A 15106-nucleotide genomic window follows, 5' to 3' on the forward strand; every position below is an offset into this window, starting at 1 on the left:
TTCAACAAGGAGTTGACATACCAGAGGGACAGTGTGAATTGCATCAAGAGAAATAACGATCAATTTTAACAAACTATTCTATGCATAAATGGACTTATCTGAAATATTGTCATAGAATATTAATATTAAAGCAACTGTTTAAGGATAAGCAAGAATGTAAAGCTGAGGAATCCCAACCTTTGTTTTTATTTTAAGTAGAAATATTAATTTTATAGTGGAAGGGTTTTAAACATGCTAAGTGAATTTTATAATTGTGGCTGCTGAAGTCAATGGTAGAGTTTCCGAAATATGTACCGCATATAATTATATAGATAATAAATATGAGAATGCTTCTGAGTATTGACAAGGGGGAGCCATGCAAACGAATATATTTTCAGCAGTCAGTTCGGACCAAATAGACCAAAATGGTTAAAACCGTGGATTCCGTAACGATCTAAACATAATCATTAACCTGTACTGGAATCAGACTGCAGATATAAAAACCGATCAAGGAACTTCAGAAACAGCTTCAGTCATGAAAGATGTCCGTTACCTCCTTTGTTTAACATTTATTCTGAGGCAATCTTTAAGAAAACGCTGAGAGAACATGGCAGGATCAAGATAGATGGGGAAGTTATTAACAAATCAGATACGTGGATGACACTGTTGTCAAAGCATATGATTTACACTCCCTCCAATGCATGGTAAATCGCTTAGTTCAGCAGAACGAACCCTTCCAAAACAAAAACGATGGTGTTCTTTCAACAGACAAAACGAGAAACTATCACAATAAAAGGTAATACAGTTGAAAAATGTCCTCTTTCAAATACTTGGGCACCAGGCTGGACGACCAATGTGATTCCAAAAGAGAGATAAAATCTAGAATTGAACAGGCGAGGAAATAATTCATTAACATGAAGAAATTCTTTGTGAGATCATGTCTCAGTCCCCGGGTATGAATACGCATGATCCTTTGCTATATATTCTCCTATATGGATGTGAAAGCTTGATACTGAATCCAAGCATTGAAAAACGTATCGATGCCTTTGAAATGTATCTGTATCATCGTCTTTTGCGCACACGTTGGATATGGAAAATTTCATATATCTATGTCCTTCATCGGATGGAAAAGCAATAATAACTGCTACTTATTGTGAAAAAAAGGAAACGCAATAACTAGTGCGTGTTATGATGGACGAGTTGTATCAATTGTTACAGCTAATTATAGAAGGAAAAATACAAGAGAAACGGTCCATTGGGAGACGGAGAAATTCATAGCTAAAAGGCATTCGTAGGCAACTATGTACATCAGAAGATGATTTTTCATGCTGCATTGTGCGTGGATCGCCAACCTCCACTTAGAGATGACATCTCAAGAAGAAGAGCTTTCAAGCGTATTAAATTGGTGTCGTTCCTGAAGTGTTTTTCAAGTGTTTGTGAAACTAGTTTCGGTACGCCAGAACATCTTGCAAATGCATTTGGCCCCAGTACCTGTATCCTGAATAGAAAAAAGCAACAACATACCCTATCTGATCAAAAGTATCCACTCACACTTTTGTAATGCGAAATTGAATCCTAGATGTCACGGGAGGCGGACCCGCCAGTATAAAAGGAGGCGGGGAGTATTGTGCTGCCAGTAGAGAGGCAGTACCAGCAGAATCGGTCAGTCAGGAGAACTCAGTGACTTCGAACGTGGACTAGTCATTGGATGGCACCTGAGTAACAAATCCATCAGGGGAATTTCAACCCTCCTGAACAAGTCTACTGTTGGTGTTGTGATAGTGAAGTGGAAATATGAATGAACAACCGCAGATAAACCAAAATCAGACAGTCCTTATTTAATGATGGACAGAGACCGGTGAGTATTACGGAGGGTGGTTGTAAAAATTCGCAAGAAATCAACGGAAGGAATCACTCTTGAGTTCCAAAGTTCTATTAACAGTCCATCCAGCACAATGGCTGTGCATCGGGAGTTAAAAATGTGGGGTACAATGGTCGAGGTGTTGCTCATAAACCAAACATATCTCTTCTCATTTCTAAGCAACGCTTGTGGTAGTGTATAGAGCAACGTCAATGGACAGTGGATGACTGCAAACGAGTACTTTGGAGTGGTGAATTACGCTATAACTGTGGCAATCCGATGGATGTGTTTGGGTTTGGCGAATACCTGGGGAACGCTACCTGCAATCATATGTAGTGCCAACAGTGAAGTATGGAGGAGGTGGTGTTATGGTATAGGGATACTTTACGTGGTTAGGGTTGGTCCCCTTATTGCGCCTAAGGAAACTCCGAATGTGGGGGTATATGATACTCATTATAATGACCGTGGAGACAGCTTCCTCTTTTCCTACGTAAATGCACAGGACGGCAAATGTCATAAGTTTACGTAAACAACACCGCATACAGTTAATAGTGTTCCTATGCCAAAGTACAAGCTTGAAAATAATAAACGCTCTCAAAGTTGGATTACAGAAGTAGAACTTTAACGAGCGAGTTGCGAGTTGGCCGTACGGTTAGGATCACGTAGCTGTAAGCTTGAATTCGAGAGATGGTGGGTTCGAATCCCACTATCGGCAGCCCTAAAGATGGTTTTCCGTCGTTTCCCATTTTCAAGCCAGACATATGCTGAGGCTGTTCCTTAATTAAGGCCGAATTCAAGCTGATAGTTACGTGGCCCAAACCGCACAACCACTTGCTCGGCAGCAATCAATTTTGGGTAACTAGTGTCGACTAACATACGCGATGCAACATGTAATTGACATCTCAGTCGAATCTAGAGGTTGATGATGAGCACAGTAAATAGAAGAAGAAACAGAACAGTTCCTTTTACAGTGCTTTATCCCTCTTCCGCCCATAGCGTAGTAATGCGTAGCACGAAAGCTTAGGGCCTCCCGCCCATAGCGTAGTAAAGCGTACTTGTACTTCTAGTCGCATGTATGAGCCATCTATCGGCCGATAGACAAATATAACTTACTAGCATGTACACTTCCTAGAGACCAAATATATTAGTTTTCTTCTTTTAAAACCTTAGCAGGCGTATTAGAACACGAAATACGGAAGGCAGTGACATATTGTAAACAAACACGTCGACGTTTAATTCGCGTGAAAATATTTTATGCGATAACGACATTGAACGTTTGGTGAACGATAATCCTAACTGTGGAACTGTTAGTAGTGGCTCAAGTGAACTCAGTGAACTCGAAAGTGAAAATGAAAATGACGATATTTCAGGAAATGACGACGTACACATGCGTGATGACATAGATTGTAGGCCTAACTTTCAGTGGACAAATACATTGTCTTACGTCGAACCGGCGGACTTTACTAAAGAGGCAAGACCTTGCCATTCTCTTCCTGTAGCTAGTACAACATTAGAGTATTTCTACCTTATATTTGATGAAGACATTTTCGATTTAATTGTTCATTAGTTTTTGTACAATATACATTTTTATAAATATCTGCATTATCATAATGATGGCTGAAAATAATTGATTTAATTCTGGGGAAAACATGCATTTTAATATGGGCGGGAAAGGGTTATGCTATCATTCAGGTGTATAAACGGACATTGATGTTACAGCATTGCTTGTCATCGATTGGTAAAGTCTCATGTTGAGTTGTTTCGTGCGAAAGATCGCTCTTATATACGATGGTGATATTATATTCTAGGGTTATGCATTATTCCCTCAGGATCAAAGCATTCGAGTCATCTAAATCGATACAAATATAAATGTATCAGTTTGTCCAATTTTTCACTACTCGGTATTGCTTCTTTACAGGTCAAAAATGCTAAATTACAGAATATATTTACCAATATGTGTTATTATTATTATCACTACTATTGTTGTCTTTATTATGAAGAACTAGGGACTAATGGTCCTCTCTTACAATTAACCACACTTCATTAACGGCGTATATCTGAGAAAATTATTCATAGTCTTATCTTAAAACTACCACTACAAACTAGAACTAATATAAAACAAAATAACATAAGCACTATAAATATTCTTAGTCATACCGCAAAACATTCGTTAAAAGTTAAAAGTTGAATGGCACAAAATAACATAAGCACAGTAACGTACATTCACACACACACATTCACTCCATAAGACCTATTCAGCCTGGCGGCACGCATCGAGAAGGTGCTCACGGCAAGACGACTTAAAGGAATTTAAGCTTTTTATAGCTTTAATGTTATGTGGTAGGGAATTCTATATTCTAGCTTAATTCGCAACAAAGGAACAGCTAGATGCTGCTGACCTTCTGAGAGGGTAGCAATTGTACTGCCAGAATGTATGTTATGCTGGTGGAAATAAGATAGGAAATTCAGTTGTGAAGACAAGTAGTATGGGATATTCTCGTCTAATACTCGAAAGATTAATACTGCCACGCGGAGATTTCTGTATTGTTCAAATTTTGGAAGGAAGAATTGACGATAATAAGGAGGTGACATGAACATCATAGTGTTAAGAGAAGATAAATCTAATACAAGGTTTCATAGCGCGTTGTAATCGATTTAGTTGTTCTCTCGTGGCATCAATTAGTCACAGTACGAAAATATAGGAAGGATAAGGGTATTTATAAGCCTAATTCTTATGTTCAGTGGCAGAAAAATTTGATGATATTTTAGCGAATGAAGGGAGGAGTACAGTTTTCTACAGACACTGGTAATGTGCTCTCCCCAGTTAATAATCTCGTTTATAATTACACCAAGATTTCTTACCTACTTCTTGTACGGAATAATTTTACCAGATAAAGTTAGTGAAGGAATGTTTTTATTTATAACCGCACTGATTTGTTTTATCTGTCCAACAATAATAGCTTTACATTTTATGCATTAATTAAAATATAGTTGTCATGAGCGTATGCACAGATAATATTTAAGTCAGAGTTCATATAACCTATTGCTTGATTGATGTCTGAAATTTTGGAGTGATAATAGGTTTGTAGATCATTAGCGTACACGTATTATTTACAGTGTCATAGCCGTGTAGATATATCGTTAGGATAGACACAGAAGAGACATGGTCCAAATACTGAACCCTGTGGCACTCCTGAATACTTCGTTACCCATTCAAATGACCTATTGTGTCTAATTACGCATTGTTTTCATTCGGTTAGATGTGATAGAAATAATTCTGCAGTTAACTGTCCAAGGTGAAATGATTTCAATTTAGCAACCACTAGTTCTATATTTACTGTGTCAAAGGCGCTGCTACATTCAGTAAGTGTAACGTTACCTGCATTTCGTCCATGGCACGTCTCATGTCGTCTATAACATTCAGTACGGCTGTGGTCGTCCTGTTTCCCTTTCTGAAACCCGACTGTAAAGGGTCAAATAGTTTTTATTTATTTAAATAGTCGGTTAACTGCATGTATACTATCCGTACAAGTGGCTAGGACACAGACAAAGGTATGCAAACAGGTCGATAATCTGTTACAAGTACAATACTGCATGTTTGTAACATCTGGGTCTTTGATTGGTAAAAATAAAACTCACAACATTTGGGTCTTGAACTAAACATGGATTACTGCAAGGAGGGCCTGAATTTAAACATGTACCTGCAGAAGTGCACCTGGCAACAATGCTACTGAAATCATGAATAACGATAAATGCGAACATGACCAAATTAAATAAATTGCTGTGGAAGTAAATGCTTGGTGGATAGCTAACAGCAGATTTATGCATACAAGAGCTGTCGAGTAATAATCGCTGTTGTTGGAAAGCCCACAAACAAACCAGCTGTGGTAATGCACTCCATGAACACAATCAAGAGCTATGTTAATGTATGTGGCTTGTGACTCACTGGCGAGTTATGATTTTAATTCAAGGGGATTATATTATGTCCTGAAATATCAATTCACAGTTTAGTCTCTGATTCAGCGACGTATTAATGATTTAAATGGGAATTACTGTATTATCAAACTAAAATGTAATTTGTGGTAGCTTCTAACGTACCTCATCAGTCAGTGTCTTCATCTTTATGAGGGATAGTAGCCTGTTTTATCGTGTATAAACGTGAGTTTGTTATCTGTTTTTAATTTTCATTTTATTGTTAAGTACGTTTTGTTCTGTTGACCCTATTTTAGCTTGTTTTGTGTATTTTAATGTGTTTTTACTCTTAACTTGTATGATATACACAGTTAAAAAATTAGGGGAACATATATTGTAACGTCTGTTATGTGAACGTTAATTTGGTAGATGGGGTTCCAATGGTCGTACAGCATACCTTGAGACCTTAGCTACTCAGGGTATGTCAAATCGAAGTTATACTCCATCTGTAGGCGTAGCCATGGATTACAATATCAGGTGACCCCTCGAAACAAAGTGAATAGCGGTGCGTCCGTGTGTCGTTGTGAGGTACACAGACTACTGGGGTAATTTGAGCACGTTCTACGTAAACTACCACATCCCATGAGACATCTTAACGAGGTTCAGGTCGTAAGGGCTGTCACTTTGATCCAGGAAGGACGGACTTCTCGTCGAGTTGTTGTGGATCTCAATTTCTCTCCGTCAGTTATTCAACACTTGTGGAATCGCTACAATGAGACAGGCCAGTTCACTAGAAAGGTTGGACAAGGTTGTGGACGCATGACAACCCCACAGGATGACCGATATCTGGCTATATGTGCGTTGCGGCGTCGTTCAGCAATTGCCAGAGAACTGCAACAATACCTCAGGAGGATCAATGGAGTCACGGAGTCTGACCAGACAGTAAGGAACAGGTTAAGAGAAGTGTACTTAAGACCCAGAGGTCCTGTTCGAGTGCCCCGTTTAACGCAGCAACATTGCGCAGCTCGCCTTCAATTTGCCCGTACCCACGTCAACTCGCCACTTCACTAATGGAGATCTGTGTTGTTCACAGACGTGTCCAAATTTGCTCTGACACAGCACGATGGACGTCAACGTTTATGAAGACGCAGTGATGAGTCGTACATGCCAAATGTTGTCCAGAAAGGTGGCCGATACGGACAAGGTTCGGTGATGCTGTGGGGTGGCATCATTATTGATGGCCGTACGGATCTCAACATTGCCCGTAGTAATCTTACCACTGCGGGGTACATCGAGCGGATACTGCTACAGCATGTGTTGGTTGCTGCATATGCAGTTGACCCTAAATTCGCACTTATGCACGACAATGCCAGGGCTCATGTAGCTCGCACCACCACAGCTGTCTTGCGAGAACTGGACATTCAAGAGATGGAATGGCCAGCAGTGAGTCCCGACCTCAACCCCATCGAGCATGTGTGGGATAGGCTTGACAGAAGCGTTCGTGGGCGTCCTGTTCACCCACAGACTCCCCAAGACCTCGAACAGGCTGTCATTGAAGGATGGGACCTGATACCGCAACCTGACCTCCATCGACTTATATGGAGCATGACAAGTAGGTGCCAAGCTGTGATAAATGATCGTAGAGGTCATACACCACACTGAAGCTCTCCAACTGTGCTAAAAATCCACCCTGGAGGACTGTTATCACTTTGTTTTCACCCCTATTTGGACATTTCCGTTTGTGTTCTGAAAATGAACGCGAATCCATCGATGTTTATATACTTCAGCGGTAAAGAATAAAGGTTTAGTTGGTAATACACCTGGGTGAGAGGTATTGTTTTGTGGAGCATGGCATACGTTCAAAAACATGTTCCCCAAATTAAAAAAAACGTGTATATGACTTCACTTCAAGGCAATGCCTTAATGAGAAAAGAAGGCATTGTAAATTAGATCCACTGATTATTTTAAATTCATAATCATTTTTCGTCATCAAGATTCGTTCCACCTCGTACCATTAGGGGCTGATGAGTTAGATGTTAGACTCCTTTAAAGAACAGGCATCATCTTAATTTTCAGAAGCATTATTACTACTGAGAATCTTGCGTCCCTAATATGGATTGTTCATTTGCATGTCCTTTATCGTTTAGTCGTAAGCTGGGGACTTACCGAGGCCTGTACATTCTCCTCTCTCTCCAGGTGGAACCATACGAATCAAGATCTTTCCTATATAATTGAAGGGGTGTGTTCTAAGACCTGCTAGGTCAGTTTTAAGACGCTTTAATACTGAGAGTCAAATCAAGACCTAAGCGGTCCCTTTAATGTTAGCCAGACTTCTGATCAGTGAAGAGGCTTCCGCAGCGGTAAATAGTTCCTACGTTTGTTGCTTGTAGCTGCAGTCATGAGCTTCCCTCAGTTTTGTTAGATATTCTGGTGAACTGACATAACCAATAAAAAAAAATTGCACTGTAAAAATATGGGAAATATTTCACAAGTTGCATGTTATTCGGGTTCGTTACCAACTCTTAGATTGCATACGTAGATGGCTGTGAATAGTTATTGTGCTCGGTGGTGTATGTAGCGAAATAAATAATTATTTAACATGAGTTTATGTTATTGCATTGCGTACTCTAAGCTTTGTTCGGGTTCATTCCATTGCTGTTTAGTTCACATAATTTTTACGTCGTTGAAGATGGATCCAAAAAAACTGTTGGCAGTATTGGCTGCAATAGCATGCTCAATATTCATAATGGCTGACAGCCGTGAGCAACACGCTGTGACGCTTGAGTCGCAAGTGAAATACTTTGAAGCTAATAAAAGTGGGGGAGGGATTAAGTAGGATATCTAAACAAATTGTTATGAACGTTTACAGTAGCCTACAAGATGTGAATCCGCTGTGGACTGTGGAAGAAATGGTGGGGAAAAAAACGCGCAGCTGATCGGTATTTCTACGTAGAGTGTTTACACGGCTCGCGCGGAATTTAAAGGAACTCGTATGTTTTATTGTGGTACCACATCTTATATGCTAGCCTGTTGTTGTTTATATATGTCGTGAGTGTTTTTGACGATACATCTCCCTAAAGTCGCTGAAAATTTAGTTTTAAGAAAGTGTCTGAATTATGTAAACAAGCAATCAAGGCGATAAGGAAAGTGAAACAAAACGTAACTCAGCTAAGCTGAATGCCAGATTTATGTGACAGAAAAGGTTTGTTCATTTGACTGTTCGTCAGTAGCCCTATGTGTCAGCTCAGTTCGAACTATGCACTCCCCTTATGTAAAACAGGATGTCACTTAACACGGTATGGGCATCGGATCCTTAGCGTACTCGAAATAATAACAATAATAATAATAATAAAAATAATAATAATAATAATGTCCGCCTCTGTGGTGTAGTGGTTAGTGTGATTAGCTGGCACCCCTTGAGGCCCGGGTTCGATTCCTGGCTCTGCCACAAAATTTGAAAAGTGGTACGAGGGCTGGAACGGGGTCCACTCAGGCTCGTGAGGTCAACTGAGTAGAGGTGGGTTCGATTCCCACCTCAGCCATCCTGGAAGTGGTTTTCCGTGGTTTCCCACTTCTCCTCCAGGCAAACACCGGGATGGTACCTAACTTAAGGACACGGCCGCTTCCTTCCCTCTTGCTTGTCTATCCCTTCCAATCTTCCCATCACCCGCAAGGCCGCTGTTCAGCATAGCAGGTGAGGCCCCCTGGGCCAAGTACTGGTCATCCTCCCCAGTTGTATCCCCAACCCACAGTCTGAAGCTCCAGGACACTGCCCTTGAGGCAGTAGAGATGGGATCCCTCGTTGAGTCCGAGGAAGAACCGACCCTGGAGGATAAACACATAAAGAATAATAATAATAATAAAAATAATAATAATAATAATATAATCACGGGTTCGGCCGTCGTCGCCGCCGCAGGGCTCCCAGGGGCCCGCTCCTCCGCCGCCACCCGGGGGGCCTTCCTAGGGGCCGCTCCTCCTCCCGCGGGAAATTTGGATTTTGGCGCGAGATTTGAATTTGTAAACAAAGCCACATGCTTTTGGACAGCTGTCATCGACAACAACGCATCGCTAACCTCACTGCTGCCATCTTGATGGGCCTAAACCTCAGTCCTGCCAACTTAACTTCACTAGCGCGAGATTTGAGTAGGTAAACAAAGCCACTTCATTTTCATAACTGACCTCTATGTGCAGAAATGTTGTCATGAGGGGATCATGAGTTAGTTTCTACCTTCCGAATGAAGAGACCACAATATTTACAACATTCCTGGAAACACTGTATTTTGCAATCCCAGTCATAGCTGGGTTTTCAGCTTGTTGAACTGTGAGAAACTGTCACTGACAGTCGTTGAACGAAAGCGGAATCGTATACTTATGTTGGAAGTCTTCATGTGCTTCACACAAATTGCATTATGAAATAAAAATAAACCTTGCTTCGGTATTCGTGAGTAATCTGTAGGTTTTACATGGTCAATAAAGGAATAAATGGGTATGGTACATAATCAAAGTACAGCTATGTGAAAGAATTTCGTTTGATGCTTCACTATTTCAGAATGAAGTACTTGTGACACGTTAATAATAAGCTGGTTGTGGCGGAGATGGAGAATAACGGTGACGGGAAGGGGGAAAAGGGGACGTGCTCACATGCGGGAGGATACTTTACCTAACGTCTTGAGTTGACTTACAGCATAGTTATGTTCCTCAATGTGTTCCACTATAGAGGATATTTGAATTTAACCTGGATAAAACCGGTCATGACCGAGCAAGTGGAAGCGCGGCCTGGGTCACGTAGCCGTCAGCTTGCATTCGGGAGATAGTGGGTTCGAACCCCAGTGTCGGCTGCCCTGAAGATGGTTTTCCGTGGTTCCCACTTTCACACCAGGAAAATTCTTGGGCTGTACCTTAAATAAGGTACGGTCACTTCCTTCCCACTCACAGCCCTTTCCTATCCAATCGTCGCCATAAGACCTATCTGTGACGGTGAAACGTAAAAGAAATTCTAAAAAGAATAACGGTCACAGCGTAATCCTACGATTGACAGAAGGTACAATAATATCCTCTTATTTAAAGCCACATCTTTTATACGATACATGTTCTGGGCATGATGTAATAAAGAATTCTGTGGCTTGGTTCTAAAAGGGCCAATGTCATTTTTTATCGAAATTGAGATATTAACTGATACAAACGCATTTTATCCTGGCTTGCAACATGTTAAAAGGGCCAATGTCTCTGTTAAGTACTAAACGAACAGTTAACGTTTAATTAAATAAGCCCTTGCCAATAATGTTAGATTACCAATAAAGGCAATTTTTAAAGAATACGATAGAAAAAGCGTTTAATAAGGTGACTTCCACAAAGAAAGTATAAAGTTATTGTCGAAAAAAATAATTGGAAAACTATAAGCAAAACTTCAAATGCTCATAGCTCGAAAACAGTTTTTTTGACATTGGCCCTTTTAGAACCAAGCCACAGAATTATTTGGAAAGGTAGAGGTTCTTAGGAAGAGAACACTAAAAATAATTTTCAAACTGCCCATTCTGACAACGAATGAAGATTTGTATCAGCATTGTCATATATTAGCACTTCTAATTCTCCGCATAAAGGCTTCTATGATTATGACCTACAGTACAAACTTCAAAATAAAATAGTCCGCTCAAACATTCCAATAATTTACCAATTCACAGAATCATAATTATGAAACAAGAATTATGTATAACGTTCACTACAGTCAGATTAATTCTACCAGTTATGATCAAAATTCACAGTGGCCTTTTCCTTTAGCTATGTATAACTCATTTCCAAAAAATATAAAAATATATAAAAATGTAACAACTGTATCTATTATTAAGTGTAAAGCAACTAAATACTTAAAGTATCATGGTAATTATGTTCATGAAGCTTTGTCCTCTCTTATCTATGTTACATTGTATATTAACTCTATTTTATTTTGTAATTACATTGTGAATGTGGCCGTCATTGTAATTCATCTACATTGCACAAAGAAGGCAAATAAATAAGTCAAGACAATTCTCCAAATGGCATGTTGATTTGCACATTCTTCTTCTTCACCATCTGTTTACCCTCCAGGGTCGGTTTTTCCCTCAGACTCAGCGAGAGATCCCACTTCTACCGCCTCAAGGGCACTTTCCTGGAGCTTCAGACTCTGGGTCGGGGGATACAACTGGGGAGGATGATAAGTGCCTCGCCCAGGAGGCCTCACCTGCTATGCAGTACAGGGGCCTTGTGGGGAGATGGGAATTTTGGAAGGGATAGACAAAGAAGAGGGAAGGAATCGGCCCTGGCCTTAAGTTAGGTACCATCCCGGCATTTGCCTGGAGGAGAAGTGGGAAACCACGGAAAATCACTTCCAGGATGGCTGAGGAGGGAATCGAACCCACCTCTACTCACTTGACCTCCCGAGGCTGAGTGTACCCCGTTCCAGCCCTCGTACCAGGTTTTGAAATTTTCGTGGTAGAGTCGGGAATCGAACCTGCGCCTCCGGGGGTGGCAGCTAATCACACTAACCACTACACCATAGGGGCGGACAGTTTGCAAATTAAAACTACTCTTTTGATTCCAGGTAAATGACTATTAAAATCGTGGTTGTCCTCAACCAGTCGTTGCCAAAAATGATCACAAACACATAATCTACGAAGTATAATAGTTGACACATAACAAATAAAGCCGTCAAAATCGTTTAAGAATCCAGTATATGGGTAGTGCACCATTTTACGACATCCTTGAGTTCCAAAGTCCACTGCTAATAAAAAGTGTATATTTAGGCACTATAGATATCTTCAATCGTAGAAACGTTCGTTGCTGAACAATTAGCAGTGAGCCATCTATTTCCAAATGTTATCATTTACTGAGCTCCTTTCGAGGTGACTAACATGCCTTCCCTTCCATTTCGTTCTATTTCCACATCAAGTACGATATCCCTCTAGGAACACGCCTGGTGTAGACTGAGTCCTTCACTCACTTCATTGAACGCTTTCTCTTCAACGAAGAACTGTGAAATCTCTTCCAGTATTATAAGGATTAGGAAGAGATTTGAGATCAGATAGCCAGTGACTCATTTCGTTCCGTCGTGTCTGAGTTCTTTGGAGTGGAAAAAAGAGAAGGGTGGAAGATAATATAGAATTAATCATCTGCTTCCAAACATCCTCAACCCTGATGGCTTCGCGGTTTGCTTCCCGGCCAGATCTGGGTTTTTTCACCTGAATCTGAGTGCACAGTGGGAAAAAGTCTGTTCGATACCCTAATTTGTATTTTTTGCAATTTGTTTGACGTCGCAAGACACGGATAGGTTTTATGGCGACGATGGGATAGGAGTGGGAAGGAAACGGCCGTTGCCTTAATTTAGGTACAGTCCCAGAATTTCCTTGGCGTGAAAATGGGAAACCATGGAAAATCATCCTTAGGGCTGCCGTCAGTGGGGTTCGAACACTATATCTCCCGAACGCAAACTTACAGCTGCGCACCCCAATTTCGTACGACATCGGCATATAAACATCTCTGAATATACAATTAGCATTCACCAAAAATGTACTATCTGCGTCTGACGCGAAGTCACGGCACGAGTAAGAGACTCTACACTCTTAGCCACAAACATCAGTCGTGTCAGACAATGCGAGTTCTCTCAATTAATGCATCGTCATTATCAAACTGTTCATTATGCAATACATACAACCTGTGACAATAAAGTTCGGTGATCGATCCGGCAACACTGGTGACACACAACACAGCACCTGCGTAGCAGCAGGTTTTGACCACCTGCTCCCAACGTTGTTCAGTTGAGCATCGTGTGTGTGCCGTGTAAGACTTGTTTGACACAGTGCGTGTTTAGTGCGTTGGTTCTGAACTGCGAACAGGAACATGAACGACCATGTGATCAATGTACGGTATTATTTTAAGCTTGGCAATTCACCGAAAGAAACGCATGCGATGCTGGTATGTGTTTATGAAGATCAAGCACTGTCCTTGAAGTGCGTGTATGAGTGGATCGCCCGTTTGCAAGGAGGCCGGGAAAGTGTTTCTGACAATCCCCGTAGCGGAAGACCGGCGACCGCCGTCAGTGACGAAAACATTGAGAAGGAGAGGACATTAGTCACGAATGTTCGGCGATTAACTGTGCGCATGATAGCGGATGAATTGCAGATTAACCATGAATTCGTGCGACAAATCGTTACCCAAAAGTTAGGGAAGAGGAAAACGTGTTCTCGTCTTGTACCGCATCACTTGACTGACGATCAGAAGCACGTACATTTAGAGGCTTCACAGGATTTTGTCAAAACGGCGGATGCGACACCAAATTTCTTGAACTGTATCGTCACTGAGGATGAAACCTGGTGTTTCAGGTACGACCCTGAAACGAAACGGCAAAGCATGTAATGGCGTTCATCGGGATCCCCCCGTCGGAAAAAGATCAGAGTCGAAAAGTCACGCATCAAATTCGCTTTGAAAGAAAGAGATTTGACGATATTCCTGACATCCAACGGAACGTGACGAGGCTTTTGAACACCATCCCGAGGGAAGCCTTCTTGTAAAATTTCCAGGACATGTATCGCCAATTTCAGCAGTGCATAGTTATGGGAGGGGACAGTAAGGTCACTGTCGTGCATTGTTCATCATATTGATAATACAAGACTATTCACCGAACTTTATTGTCACAGGTTGTATACAGTAAATGTGTAACTAAGGCATAATTGCATTAACAATTTGGAACTTCACGACACCTCCTCAATTCACAAGACTCACCACGGCCGTAATTGATGTTTATTGTCATGCCATGAGACTCGAGATAGGCGCATGCGCGGGAGCCTTTCTTATCCCTCGCACCTCTTACCTCTCAGTCATACGACTTCCCGCCAGACAATCATAGTAGTTAAAACCCAGTCAAGCATAACCAAACAGAGACCCAGTAGAGTACAATAGAACGTCGAAATTAACACGCAAGCATCCTAAATCTCCTCAAACATAAATTTCTACACACCGTAGCTGAGGCCATGCGAGCATTTCTTTTTACATCGTTATGCCTTGTTAGGAGTTCAATTGAACCAGCTTAGCTGATGTGTTGGCCTTCTTCTCCTCCCAAAATCTCTTCATCTTCTCGCTGAGCTTCTTCCTTCGTTCTTCTGTCCAAGTTGTAGTGGCTCGGGTTTTGGGTTTGACTTCAGACTGGTCATTATCGATTTTGGTTCTGAATTTACATCTGTCCTGAACAATGTCTTCCGTGATATTGACTTCCTGGAGATCTGTTTCAATTTCACGAAGTCAGCTGTACTTGGTTTTAGATGAAAGGGCCAGGTTGAGAATTCTTTTAGTTAGTCCGTTACTGTTCATTCTGATAATGTGTAC

This window comes from Anabrus simplex, chromosome 9 (genome assembly GCF_040414725.1).
Source record: "Anabrus simplex isolate iqAnaSimp1 chromosome 9, ASM4041472v1, whole genome shotgun sequence".
Lineage (NCBI taxonomy): Eukaryota > Metazoa > Arthropoda > Insecta > Orthoptera > Tettigoniidae > Anabrus > Anabrus simplex.